Source organism: Talpa europaea (genome assembly GCF_964194135.1).
Source record: "Talpa europaea genome assembly, chromosome: 2".
NCBI lineage: Eukaryota > Metazoa > Chordata > Mammalia > Eulipotyphla > Talpidae > Talpa > Talpa europaea.
The window spans coordinates 58,770,615-58,781,974 of record NC_140068.1 but is presented as its reverse complement, the minus strand read 5'-3'; positions in this window follow the sequence as shown (position 1 = coordinate 58,781,974).

The window sequence follows — 11,360 nt, the reverse complement described above, 5'->3', positions numbered from 1 at the left end:
GAGAATGGTCCATTAATTAGAAGGGGTTGATGTGGCTGTCTTACATTTAATGGATCCCACAACTGTCAACACGTGAGTTCATTATCAAGAGAGCAGAATTTGGGGTGGGGAAAAAGAGAATCCCAGGGTTTCTCAGACTATGCCCTGTGTGGACCTTGGGCTGGATAATTCTTGGTTGTGGGGCTGTCTGGGCATTTCAGGGTGTTAAACAGCATCTCTGACCTGTAGGAGAGGTGCCAGTAGTACCCCCATTTCCAAGTTGTGACAACCCAAAATGATTCCAAACATTACCAAATGTCCCTGGGAGCAAAATCACCCCAACTGAGGAAGACCACTGAAGTAAATAAAAAATAATCTATGGTCCTTCTTATGTCCCCCATCATCCCTTACTTTACAGAAGCTTGGTGTAGAACTGCAGTGCAAGCAAGATCTTAGATGGTAGGTTTCAGGGAATTGGTAGTTTAAGAAAGAGGGGGAAAGGGTGCTTAAATATGTCTTCAAATCATGGTGTCATCAGGATCTAGCCATGTCCTGAACCTGAAGATGTGACTCTGAACGTTGAGGAGAGAAAGTGACCTGGATGAAAACCCAACCACGGGATTTTCCACTGGGGGCGAGGAGGGATGTTCAAGTGTTTCTTGAGAAAAACTGACTTTTGCAGTTAAATTATTTTCCAGATTGTTTTTTCTTTTGTGATTTAGTCCTCTCTATTTTGTCTTTCATTGAAGCAAAATGACACTTAATGGATCTTTGAAATTTTATATAGGCGAATGTTGTAAGATTTTCTGAAGAATGATTGGAAATAGGATTTGAGAGGAGAAAGGGCTTATTTTTATTTGCTGTTTTAGTGCATGAGAAATTCGATAGAATTTTCTTTTTCTTTCTCTCTCTTGAATAAATGATTCTTGCAAGTACCGTGACAAATTGTTCCTATTTTTTACATCGGCAGGCTCACAAAAATCCATGCTGACCTGCATATTTATATCAACCCTATTTCCTCTTCTTAAGTTAGGGCTGGTCACAGAGCAGGCACCTAACAACCATTTATTAAAAGGCATTAAAAGGAACACAGGCAGTTATAATCACTAACCCCTTCATTAGTACCAAATACCCAGAACTCATTCACATGCCTTTTTCCTTCTAGCAACATTATATTACTTTAAGTAGTATAACAGGACAGAAAGAGATGTTTATACCTCACTTTACAAAGGAAGAAGATGTCACTCATGGAGGTATAATGATTTATCTTTATTTATAAGCAAGTATGTGTTGAAATTGGGATTTATTAGAGCTTAAACAGCGCTGTTCAAAGACAGATACCAGGTGTCTCTTCTATTGTGGGTTTAGAATAGGTTCATAACATTTTCAAAAACCATTTCATAGTCTTTTCTCTGATTTATTAGCCAGCAAGGAGACATATAATTATGAGTTTGACTAGATTGACTCTTCCAAGAGAGCAGAAATCATTCTGTCTGATTTGTTACCACAGAATCTGATAACTAGCAGGCCCTCAATAGACATTTGTTAAATAAATGTGTGGAAGGAATTTGTTTATTAAAAGAACTGTAGTCACTCTGATATAAAGACAGAGTTCACCTAGAGAGCAGAGACAAATTTTCAAGCCCTGGAAGACATATTGCTGACTTTACATGTATATGAATAAAGTGTTGACCTGGCTCTTACATTTCTCTCTGGTGAGCTTGATTAGTTGAAGCTGGTCCTCCTGAATTGCATTCACTTTAGGAATACTAACAAATTTATTTTCCCAGTTTGTAAAGCTGAGGACAGATCATGAGCCTTGATGCCTTTGTGAGACTCTGAGGAACCAAAGCGTCATTAATCTTGCTTCTCTTTTAAATTCAGCACACACACTCTAAGAGGTACATGCAAATTGCAGTTATTTTGGCAGATACCCTCTCCACATCCCTGTTACCTCACTTCTGCCTTGGAGCCAAGTGGCTGTAAACCTTTACGCATTTCCTGGGAAGGAAATAAAATCCCCCGTGCAAAAGGAACCCCCAAGACAGAGTCCCCTCCTCACATGTCCAGGCCTTCATGAGTAGATAATAAATTCAGAGCCTCCTTCCAGTGAAGACTGTCCCCACCCAGAAGGTGACAGTGTGAGTACAGCTCTGGGTATTAACTCAAGAGCAGGACAATTGACTCCCTGGCAATCAAGGCATTCTTTCCTTAATCTTTCATCCATGGGTTGGGTTAGGAAGTGAAGGTGGTGTCCTTCCTCTGGTCTTCTTGATCCTCATGCAGGACCTAATTTTTTAGGTTGCAGGGAGCAGCATCTTCTGTGGAGGGTAAAGACCAGTTACTGTGAAAAGAAACTAAAGGTGGGATGTGGGACCTTCTTTCCCATGAAGTTAAGAGTGAATATATATAAAGTTGTGTGGCTTCTCTAAAATGATGGTTCTCATCCGTGGGTAATTTCTCATTTAATAATGTCTGGCGACACTCTTGGTTGTCATACCTGGGGTGTGGGTGCAGATGGATAGAAACCAAAATGCTGCTGACCATCTCATGATGCACAGGACGGCACCTGGCAAAATGCAAGCAACAGAATGCAAAAGACAGGCCCTGTGGAACAGGGTAAATTTGCCACATGTCTTCTCAGGGTTAATAAGGTCAACCATCTTCCATTTGGAGGTTGGTGATTTATACTGAATGCCCAAGAATGTATCAGCAAACCTAGGACATTTGGGGCTGTTCACCATGATTTTGCTAGTATCTGTAGCACAGTGTTTGGAACATGAAGTGTTTCATAAATATTTGCTGAGTTAAGTACTGTAGTTGGGGCTATTTTGTCTATAATAGGAAGTGACTCTGTCAATTAACCAGTAAGAAGGGAAAAAAAAGTCAGATGAGTTTATTAGGAAAATGTGGTATATATACACAGTAGAATACTACTCAGCTATAAAAAATGATAAACTCTTGCCATTTGCAACAACATGGAATAAGAAGGGATTATGTTAAGGAAAATCAGCCAAAAAGAAGGCCATACTGGATGGTTTCACTTATATGTGGTATATAGAGAAATTAAGCAAGGGATCAGACAAAATCAAACCAAGAACAAACTCTAGAAATCTGACTATAAAATGAAGATTATTAGAGTCTGACTATAAAATGAAGATTATTAGAGGGGAAGGGAAAGGGAGGAGAAAAAAGTAGGGAAGGGGCCCGATGATGAATTATGGTGGAGGACTATTAGTGCTTTTGTGTTTGATGTGGTGTGGTTAACATGCACCTGAAGGGTGTGGTCCTATACCTCTACTTCATATACAATGTTGTAAACCAATGTCACTTCAACTTAAAAAAGTGCTGTTGAAAGAGTCAAGGGGGGGGGCAGATCCAAGAGTTCAGCTAGGTTGCAAGGCTTTATGGTACTGGCTGTCCAGAGAGTATCCAAGTGTCTTGAGATTAGAGGACTGGAACTTTAGCCATCAAAGACAGCTCAATCTGAGCATCAGTGAAGTATGTCAGGATAATTTAATAGAGTAAAAATTTATTTCTGCACTTTGCTCAGTTGAACAATGCTGGGAGACACAAAAGGGATAAGAAAGGGAAACCAATAGAGTTGCCATGGGAACCTGGCCATGGGACCCCATGACCAAGAGGTGGCTAGCCATAATTCCAAGGAATGTGGAAACAAGGCAAGCAGAACCCGGCTGGACACCTCTTTTGCAGAAAGATGATCAAAACCTGAAGTCCCAGCAGATAGCAACCAGCAGAAACTGATTCCCAGTCACGAAAAAGCCCATGAAAACAGGTTATACAGAAGAGCTCCCAACCATTCTCCTTCCTCCTCAAAAGAGAACCCCAAATCATTCCTCTGCTCACGCAGATGACCCCTTCTGTCTTGCCTGCTCTTCTGCTCAGTGATGTCTTCCTTACATCCACCTTTTCTGTTCTCTACTCGGTTTCTGGTGAATTTTTTCACCCCAGAGTCTCCAGTCCTCATTCTAATATTAGACTGCCATGAGATAGAGACACCAAAGTACACAAAACTGGTCGAGACACTTGCCTCTTCAGAGAGCTTCAGACACTGGAGGTTTAGTGCTTTCAGCGTCCCTTGAGGTATTTGAGAGGGCAGTTCATCAGAGCTTCAGGAACCAAGTGCTCCAGTCAAAGGCTTATTTTCACTGTGCGTCCATGTTATTCTAGTCTGTCTCTCTCTCCAAACTCTCCCCACTTTTTCTAGTTTAGTTTTCCTAAAGTTCTAATATATAAAGCTATTATCATAAAATTTTCAACAATGATCCCCTATTTCCCCTAATGAAGCCCAAATTCTTTGCTCATGACAAACTCCAGTTCTCAATCCAGTGCCCTTTCTTGCCCTTTTTATCTCTTATTATCTGCTCTCCCTTTTTGCTCTCCCATGTAACTTCTCCAAACACCCTTAACTCAGCCAAGCTGGGCTATTTGCTTTTTCATGAACAAGCCCACGCTCTGGTAGACAGATGTCATCTGCCGGCTACCACATCGCCCTGAGGTCGCTCACCTCAGTCCTATGCATTTCTCCCTTCACCGTGTTCATTTTTAGGGGACTTTCAGCTTCCATAAGTATGCAAATCATTCAATACTAATGGAGTTAGAATCCCAGAATAAATACCTACTTCCTATCTACTGCTTGCATGGGGGATGTGTGTGAATTATAGAGATAATGTTGTCTGCAAAGTGCTTTAATCTTCCCAGAATGAGATACATTCCTTCAAAGCATTATTAGATTTCACATTGGCCCCCATATGTGCTCAGCATAGTAAGGAAGACCCAGCCTGCCAAAGGCAGCAGCCTTGGTGATTTGCTGAGCCCTGGTCTGAACTAAGGTAGATATTTATGTCATTGCAAATGCTCTTGAGATACTTTAGATTCAAGTATTAAGTTTAATCAAAGGTTTTCTCTGCCATTCAGCTATCTTCTATGGGGCACATTTCTACCTTCAGGTGGCAGAGACTTTGAAGATGCCAATGAAACCCCATTTGGGGGGGGGCTTTGAGTAGATATGTCATTGCCATTTTCCACTATGAAAATAAATTTCCTTTTGAATATGGAGAAAATAAATCAAGAAATTTCAGTCTATAGAAAGTATGATGAGTATAGAGGATGGTGAAGCCTATAATAAGAGCAAGAGTTTGGGTGGTCTTGTGTATCAAATTTAAGAACAACTGAAGTGGAATGATAATTCTTTAAATATGGAAGCACAAAAATAGAAATTCTTGCTTCTCTGACCACACAGCATAGTGTTAGAGACAAAAGTAGGAAAGCGAACAGGTCATCACAGCAGCAATGAACACGACATTCTAACTGCAGCATCTGCCAGCAAATATGGGATTTTTAGAATGCATTTGCAACTCATCTTTTCAACCCTGTCTACTTCTGAGAGTTTCTGGGGCTGTCTCATGTACATTCATGAGCTTGGTCCTCACAGTTACCATACTGTATTCTCTATTTCCCTTTCCTTCGTGGGCACAGGTCACCAGTCCCCCAGCTGTGACCACAGATATCTGAGCAGAGGACCCAAACTGCTGTGGCTGGGAGGTCTTAGTGTTGTGCTGAAAAGCTGGAAAGAATCTCCTGTCCTAATAGAGGAATTACTCGATCATGTGCTCACAATATATTGATGTTTTTGTTGACAAAAAAGCCAGAGAAGTTTTGTTGCTGTTTTTTTTTTTCTTCTTTTCTTGCTTGTTTAAGTTTGAAAACAGCTTGAATTCAATCCCCCGTTCAGAAGATTCAGGGTTTTGAAGTGATGCTCTACTGTGCCAAAATGCTCTGTATTCCCACTGTCCTGGCCTTGGTTTCTGGACAAACTTGTTACTTGAGACTGCATTCTTCCCAGGAGGCCCCAAAGCTCCTTATAGAAACAGGTACATAGTAGGTTGACCTCACTAGGCATATCTTTATGTATTAGGATGATTATGGATTAAACCTAGACTGGGATTCTTATTACTCACAGAAGAGAGTGATCTGTGGGAAATTTAATTCCAGACATAGCATAGACTAAAAACATCGAGCCATAAGTTTTATTACTTTTAACCAAAACTTATCTGATTGACAGGAGCAGGAACCCCCTGATGCTCACAAACCAAGAGCTAACATCACTGATATAAGCACTGCAAACAGCTAGAACTCCTGGGAGCTGTACCTTTGCAACCTTTTGACCTAGAAGTTGCTTCTTCCACCTCTTCCTGACTGTCCAGTGTAGTTGCTGCTCTTAAGAAGCTCCCTCTCACACTCTCAACTCTCTACTCTGTTTACACAAGCCCCAAATGGCCAGCAGCCCAGGTCAATGGGTTTTCCAAAGGTCCAGCTAAATACAGTCCCTGTCAATTGTAATTCTCATGGAAGAGAATGTGATTAGGCACCAGATGGCCATTAAAAGCACTAGTTTTAATTTGGATGCCCACCCTGCTTGAATCAGCAGTTCCTGGGAGTATGTCATGTATAAACATTGCCTCTTCCCCTCCTTGGGAGGGACAATTACACTCAAATATGGTTACTATGCTCTGGAAAGGCAGGCCAAAAAGCACTGGGCCAAAGCAGTAACTCAATAAAGGGACATAGGAGGAATATTGAGTAAAAGGGCCCCTGCGGACCTGGAACCCAAATGGAAATCTTTTGTGTGATAAATTAGGTTTGCTGTCCTACAGGACAATGACACACCACTAAGTTACAGGTCTTAAAACCTTCCTAAGGACAAACTTAGAAAAAAAAATATGGTGGCCTAAGTCTAGATACCACTCCTGCCAATATAGGGCTAACAGATCTTCAGGAGAAATCTTCTAATCCTTTAGGATTTAGTTTCTTTCCCAGGAGGGTTTATGCACTGGTGGGATAAATAACACTGAGAAAGTTTGAAGCTGTGGCTCTGCTGCTTTTTAAAAGCTGCTGTGATTGATAGCTCTGAAATTTTTAAAAAAGATTTATTGATTTTATTTATACGAGAGCTGGGGTACAGGCCAGATGCATGGGAGGGTGAGAGGATTCACCAGAGACAGAGTGGGGAACAGAACAGGCAGACTGACGAAATACACTGCTGAGGAGAGCAGCGGGCGAAACAGTAGAGGTCTGTCGTGCGATGTGGGACCTTCGCTGGCCGGCCGGCTGGGATCGAACCGGCGCTGCAGAGGCTATGGACAGCTTCACAGCGCTACGCTCAACCGCCTGCGCCACCAGGGGAGGGGCCCAGCTCTGAAATGTTTTTAATGAGCATTTGAGTCTGGGTTTAAATATTCTTGAAAGAGTTAAGATTTCACCCAGGAGGTTTTGGAGCTGAATTAGCATGTGTGCTTATTACTGCAGCAGCAGACTTCATTTTTAGAAGAGGAGACTCTTTGGCTAAGGGTTTAGGGAGGTTTGTGCAGATCAGAACAAGAGGATGGCAGCTCCGAAGACAGCTGTGAGATCATTAGTACAAAACAGGTGTGACAATATACTGCCATAGTTCACAAATTGACCTTGAACATGCTGGAGTTGTGGGTAGGGCACAGGGGCAGAAGTGGTGGGCACTCAGGTGTGGGAGGGCATGAATTATGCCTGAAAGGTGCTTTTTATCTTTGATGGAAATTTCTGCTACCAGGCTTCCAGGAAACACAAGATTTTGCTATTATGAGTTAGTTTACTTGATGTAAACATACTTTAAATTTTAAAACCATAGACCCGGGGTGGTGATCTTTTTTTTTTTATTTATATTTTATTTTTCATATTCCCCATACAATTACAACCCCCTTATTTTATGAATTCATTTTAGAAACATGTATGTAGTGTTTGGTGCATGCCAGATACTGTTTCAAAGGCTTTAGAAACATTGACTCATTTAATCCTCATAGTTGACCTATGCCTACAAAGGAAGGCTCCGAGGTTCTGAGCAGTTAACTAAAAGGCCTAAATGCCAAGGCTACACAGGCAGTTGGTGATGGAGTGGGGATTTGGACCCAGGCATCTTGTCTCCAGTGTGTAACCTTCCGCCATGTGTGATGACTCACATTGAATTACTAACATCTTCAGGCTAAAATTCCCAAATAACCAGCTATTCATTGTCTACTAGGGTAAAAAGGAGGGAGTGGCTGGCAGAAGCATGAAAGCAGTGGGTCTTGATGGCAGGATAAGAAGGGATGGGAGAGGAGGGGCTGTCATATAGAAAATTACATGAAAAGATGATCAAGAAGGGGAACTGAAGAATGCTAAAGACAAGATTTAGTCATTTCTCAATTTTGCTATGGGCAAGTTCCTTGACCCCCAACATTTTCACAACAAAATTGGGCATATATATGACAGCAAGGAAACATTTTTTTTAAAGAACTATTTTTTTTAAAGATTTATTTATTTATTTATACAAGCACTGTGTACCGTCAGAAGGGCGGGAGGGTGAGAGAATTCACCAGAGCTAGAGCAGGGAACAGAACAGGCAGACTGACGAAACTCACTGAGGGGAGCAGCGGGTGCAGCAGGAGAGGTCTGTCGTGCCATGTGGGACCCTCTCAGGAGGCCGGGGATCGAACCGGCACTGCAGAGGCTGCAGGCAGCTTTGCAGCCCAGTGCTCAACCTCTATGCCACCAGAGGAGGCCCAGCAGGAAACATTTTAAACACAGCCATTTTAGGTACCATTCCGTTTCCTCCAGAGGACTGTAGTGCTTGTATAACATGGTGTCTTTTGAGATGAAAACCTAGGTAGGTCTCTTTTTCTTGTACATGTCCTGGTATATGTTGACCTTCACTCATTTAATTGGTGGCATCCATTGCCTCAGATAAGAGTTAATGCAGAAAAAAAGAGGGAAAGAGAGAAAGTACATCGAGTTCTAAGAGTAAAGTCATTATAAAAAAACTATGTAAAATAAATTATGCATATTTAAAGTGCACAATAGTATGAGTTTTGACATATATGTGCACCCATAAAACTATCATAATCAAGATAATAAACATTCTCAGCACCCCAAAGTTGTCTTTTTACCCCTTTTGTAATCCTTCCTTCCTCCATCTCCCCGTACTTCTTTGCCCAGCTAGCCCTTGGTCTGCTTCCTGTCACTATAGATTAGCCTACAGTTTTTCAGGAATTTTAATGAGTAGAAGCATACAGTATTTACTGTCTCTAACTGACTTCTTTCACTCAGCGTAATTATTTTGAGATTCATTCAGGTGTTTGTATCCATATCTCTCTCCTTTTAATTGCTGAGTAGTATTTCGTTGTGTGACTAGACCATGATTTATTTGTTCACCTGATGATGAACATCTGATTTGTTTCCCAGTGTTGACTCTCATAAACAAAGCATACAAGCCTTTGTATGAACACATACTTTCATTTCTATTGGGTAAATATCAAGAAGTGGAATGGCTGAGTCACGTGGTAGGTGCAGGTTTAATTTCAGAAAAAAAAATTCAAACTGTTTTCCTAAGAATTTGCACCATTTTACATTCCCACGAGCAGCATGTGAGAAGAGAGGTGAACTTTGACAACATGTGGTATGGTCAGTCTTTTTAACTGCAGACTTTATAACACATGTGTAGCAGTCTCTGATTATGGTTTTAATTTGCATTTCCCTAATGATTAATGGTGATGAACATCCTTTCATATATTTTACTTGCCATCTGTATATCTTTTATGATGAAGTGTCTGTTCAAATCTTTTGCTTATTAAAAATAATTTTAAAAATTGGGTATTGAAAGTTCTTTAAATATCTGCACAGCAGTCCTTTATCATGCATGTGATTAGTGAATATTTTTTTCCCAGTCTGTGGCTTGGCAGTCTTTTCTTTTTCTTAAAAGTATCTTTTGAGAAGCAGAATTCTTCTTTCTAATGAAATCCTATGTATCATTTCTTTCTTTTATGACAGTGCTTTTAGTATGTATCTAAGAAATCTTTCTCAACCCAAGCTCATAAAGATTCTCTCCCATGTTGTATTCTAGAAGTTTGATTTTTAGACTTCATATCCATTTGGGTTAATTTTTTAATGTAGCCTAAGGAAGAGATTAAAGTTCATTTACTTGCTTATTGTTCTATTACTATTTTGGGGAAAACCTTCCTTTCTCTGCTGAGTTGCCTTCACTAGAAGTTCATTGTCCTTATCTGGTAAGTTGATTTTGTTCCACTATTTTTGTATCTTTACACCAATGCCTAGAAGTCTTGAATTAGGTGCTATAACTCTCTCAACTTTATGATTCTTTTTTAGTTTTATTTGTTTCATTTTTATGTTATACCAGTTCCTTTGTCTTTTCATATGATTTTAGAATCAGTTTGTCAATTCTATACAAAGTCCACTGGGTTTTTGATTGGGGTTCCATTGACTCTGTAGATCAATTTAAGAAAAATAGACATTTTAACAATGTAAACCTTTGACTCATTTGACACATTTTTAATGTTTTCTTTAATATCACTGAGTAATGCTTTATTGTGTTTTAGACAGACCTTCACTTTTTTTGTCCGTGTTATCTCCCTGTACATCCTATTTTTAATGCTTTTGTCAATTGTATTATTTTTTAAAATTTCAAATTCTGATGCTCATTACTATTATTGAGAGATAAAATTAATTTTTGTGCTATTGTATTCTGCAATCTTGCTAACCTTACTTATTAGATTTCAGGTAGCCAATCTTGTTATTTGTGAATAAGTGGTTTTAGTTTCCAATATGAATGACTTTTCTTTCTTTTTCTTGCCTTATTGCACTTGCCTTAGTGCATTATACAATTTTAAACAAAAGTGGTGAGAAGATATGTTTTCCCCTTGATCCTGATCTTCAGGAAAGCACTCATTTATCATCATTAGGTATGGTATTAATTATAGGTTTCTCTTAGTTACCCTTCATTAGTATGAGGAAATTGCCTTTGATTCATCATTTTCAAGTGTTCTTTCCCTTTTTATTTTCTTAGGAATTGCCATTGGGGTTTTTTTTTTTTTTTGTTTGTTTGTTTTGACTCACGGTTGTTTGAGCTTCTGGGATATGTGAATTTGTAGTTTCTATCAATTTAAATATTTTTCACCAATTGTTTCATCAAATATTTACCTGTTCTTCCCAGTCTCCTTTGGGGATTTCAATTTTATGTAAATTGAGATGCTTGAAGTTGAAGTTTCTTCCTATGTTTCCTATCTGGATGTGCCTATTACTGTATTTTCTAATTTGCCCTATTACTATAGCTTCCAATTTCTGTTACTGTATTATTTAATCTGTTACTAATCTCATCCAGTATATTTTCCATTCTGACAAGTCTCATCTCTAAATTTTCTTGTGTCTTTTTTTATATCTCTCTACTTAACATATTTAATCTTTCTACTAGTTTCTCAAATATAGGGTGGTCTGCTTTGTCACTGAATCTGTTTAGATAGCTATTTTTTCTAAATCTCTCATTATGGGTTACATTT